Below are 4047 nucleotides of genomic sequence, written 5' to 3' on the forward strand. Positions count from 1 at the left end.
AGTTACGATGGGAATCAGGAACAACGTCGTGTGGACCCTGCCTGGGCAGCACGGGAAGGATCTTTTTGACTTTGAGACATGGTTTCAGTGCAGTTCAAACTGGCATTGAGCTCACTCTGGAGCCCAGGCTGGCCTCCAGCTCTCAGCGATCCTCCGAGTGCTAGGATTACCAGTGTGTGCCACCAGGCCAGGCCAGCCTGTTCTTTAAAGATGAGGAAAAGCATAAACAATATCACCAGAAACATCAGGTTTGGTGGCGCATGCCTGCAATCCCAACACTCAGGAGGCTGAAGCAGGAGGAGAAAACTGATTTGTGGATTAGACAATGATAAATCCTATAGAGACGCTAAGAGTAATGACACACCTGTCGTCCCCCCTACTGAAGAAACTGAGGCAGGAAGAGCACAAGTTCATGGCAATCCTGGGCAACTTAGCAAGAACTTTTCTCAAAAACATTGAAAATAAAAAAAGACTGGGAATACAGCCCAGTGCTTTCTGAGCTCAATCTCTACTACCACAAAATAATAATTAATTAGAATATTATTCCAGGGGCTGGTGAGATGGCTCAGTGGTCTAAAGCACCTACTTAGAACAAGCTAAGCTAGGCAAAGCACAGGGACCGCGGTTCAATCCCCAGCACCACATGCCAGCCGGCCCCACCCCATGGTGGGCTGAGCTGGCCACACACACACAATATAAATAAATAAATAAATAAAGAAAGAAAGAAAGAAAGAAAGAAAGAATATTATTCCAAAAGTATGAATTAAAAAAAGATTGTTTCGTAGGTTGGTAATTATTGGATTGTTTCTTTTGCTTTTGCTTTTCAGTATTAGAGGTTGAACACAAGGCCTTTGCACAGAGCTACATCCCCCGTCCCCAGAACTTTTTTCTTTTTTGTATTTAGTACAGGGTCTACGGGGTCTATGGGATCTCACTGCGCAGATCAGACTCATGGTGATCCTCCTGTTTACAGCCTCCCAAGTGCTGGGATTACAGGCGTGTGCCACCACGCCCAGTCTCAATCGTGGTCTCAGCGCACCCCGGGGGGAGGGCCAGCGCGGCAGGCCCAGGGTTCGAACCTCCGGCCCCTGCATCTGCCTAAGCAGGTGCTTTAATCCGCTGAGCTATTTGGCCAGCCCTCAGAAATGTCTGTCTATCTATCTATCTATCTATCTATCTATCTATCTATCTATCTATTTATTTTACAGAACCAGGGATTAAACTCAGGCCCTTGCCCTTGCCAGGCAAGCGCTCATTCATTCTACTCAGCTATCTCCCTGGCCCCTATTTTTTTTTTTTTTTTTAATGTATTTGGTACGGAGTCTCACTACACAGTTTAGACTGGTACTGATCCTCCTGTTTTCAGCCTCCCCAGTGCTGGTGTTACAGGTGCGCCACCACGCCGGGACTCTGGCCCAGCTCAGCATGCCCCGGGGGTGGGGCAGGGCCAGCATGATGTGCAGCACCAGGTATCCAACCCTGGTCCCTGTGCTTACCAAGGCAGGCACTTAGTCGGCTGAGCTTTCTCGCTGGCCCAACATCTTTGTTTTTCATTTTGAGACAGGTCTCACCAATCTGCCCAGAGCGCGCTCATATTTGCGGTTCTTCTGCGCCAGCCTTGTAGAGTGTAGTGATTATAGGTGTGCACCACCACGCCAGGCTTCTCAATGGGTTTTCTTTGTTTTGGAAGGCTGTTTATCTTTCTGAGACAGGGTCTCGATATGTAGTCCAGGCTGGCCTCGAACTTGTGTCAATGCTCCTGCCTCAGCCTTCTGAGTGCTGAGATTACACACGTGCGCCACCACACATGACCTCCAGCCACTTTATTTTAATGCATTTTTCAAATGTATTTAGTACAGGGGCCACAGGCTCACTACACAGTAGTGGTCCTCCTGTTTTCAGCCTCCCTAGCACCGAGGTTACAGGCATGCACCACCATACCTGGTTTTGGTGGCCAGCACAGTGTGTCCAGGGTTCCAGGACTGGCATGGTATGCGGTCCGGGGATCATAACTGGGTCCTTGCACTTGCTAGGCAGGCACTTACAGTGCTCAGCTATCTCCTCGGCCCTTGCTTATTTTTTTGAGACAGGATCTTACTATGTAGTCCAAGGTGGCCTTGAGCTCACTATGTGGCCCAAGCTCGTCTCACACTCCTGGTACTCCTCCTGCCTCACCCTCCCAAGTGCTGGTGATATAGGGGAAATACCAGATGTCAAACACACTGACTTTCGTGTTCCCTGAAATCGACAAATGAATTCTAAGAAAGTATGAAAGTTAAGAGTAGGAAAATTAGGGGCTGGAGAAATAGCTCAGTTGAATAAGTGTTTGCCTGGCAAGTGCAAGAGCCTGAAAAAAAAAATCCACAATAAATAAATACATCCTAAATGTATTTATGGGCCGGGGAGATGGCTCAGTAGAGTAAGAGCTTTCCTGGCAAGAGCAAGGGCCTGAGTTCAATCCCCGGTTCCTCCAAAAAAAAAAAAAAAAAGTAGGAAAATGTATTGAAGAAAAGGAAAAAGGAAAGGGGAATAGGAATGGGGAATGACTCCTGAGAGACAGGAGGGTCCCCAGTGGGTTGCCAAGGAGCCCACCTCTCAAAGGAAGTTCTATAGAGCAAAATCATGAGGTGGGCACATGAATCACCATTATGATTAAGCAGTAAGGTAGCAAGTATAGTCAGCAAGCATAATCGCTTACGTAATATTGACCAAAGGCAGCCAGGGTACATGAGTGACGTCATTAACCACAGTCCGGAATCTATAGTTTTAGATTTGTTTTTAATTTTAGCAATCCTAATCTTATAGTCTTAGTAGGTGGGAGAGGATGGCCAAGCCCTAATGGAATAAGGGATATCTCTAAAATGTTTCAAATATCTCAATCATCCAAGCCTCTGTTCACCCCTTAGGGAAGTATGTAAATCTAGCCCTTGTGATTTTACTCTTCCGAGGAGACTTGGGCCACAGTCCTAATGGACTCTGGTCTGCACTGACTTCCTCGGGCCCTGCCCCACCTGGCTGCCTACTACATTTACCTAACTTAGCTGTCTATAGTGCTGAGATTACAGGTGTGTAACCGCACACCTGGCTTTTTATTTTTATTTTTTTTATTGTTTCTTGACTTTTGTATCTGGAACGTTATATACTATACTAACTTTAGAATTAGTTTTGGGGGGGTGCTGGGAGATGGTTCAGTAGAGTAAGCACTTGCCTGGCAAGCTGAAGGGCCCAAGTTCAATCCCTGGTTCTGAAAAAAAAAAAGAATTAGTTTGTCAATTTCTAGGGGAGAAAAACTGCTGGGATTTTGATTGGGACTGCGTTCTATAGCTCAGTCTGGAAACGATTTGTACCACAACACTGCTGAATCACCTGGTCTACCAACACAGTGTGTCTCTCAGCACTGATATAGGTCTTTTGATTTGGCAATATTTTATAGTTTTCACAGTGCAAGTCTATCACGTAATTGGTCAAATGTTTTCAGAAGTTGCTCTTATTTATTTATTTATTTTCAGAATAAATATAGGGATTGAACTCAGGCCCTTGCGCTTGCCAGGGAAGCACTTTATTCTAATAAGCCATCTCCCGAGCCCCTAGCTCATCTTTTTGATGCTATTGTAAATAATGGCCTTAAAGGCCTTGAACTCACTGCAATCCTTTGGCTTCAGCTTCCCAAGCTGAAATTATAGACACTGGGCAATAATATTTTTCAAAATTTCAACTCCCGGGCTGGGGAGATGGCTCAGTGGAATAAGCGCTTCCCTGGCAAGCACAAAGGAAAGGCCTGAGTTCAATCCCCCGTTCCACTAAAAAAATTTTAAAAAAATTCAACTCTCAAGCCAGGCATGGTGGTACACATCTGTATTCCTAGCACTCAGGAGGCTGAGGCAGGAGGGTCACTGTGAATTCAAGGCCATCAAGGCCAGCCTGGGCTACAAAGTGAGCTCAAGGCCAGCCCGAACTGTATGGCAAAACCCTGGCAAATACACAAATACACAAACAAAAACACAAAAAGAACAGTTGTCAGCAGAAACCTTTTTTTTTTTTTTTTTT

Source organism: Octodon degus, unplaced genomic scaffold (genome assembly GCF_000260255.1).
Source record: "Octodon degus isolate 3935 unplaced genomic scaffold, OctDeg1.0 scaffold00123, whole genome shotgun sequence".
In the NCBI taxonomy this organism is placed as follows: Eukaryota; Metazoa; Chordata; class Mammalia; order Rodentia; family Octodontidae; genus Octodon; species Octodon degus.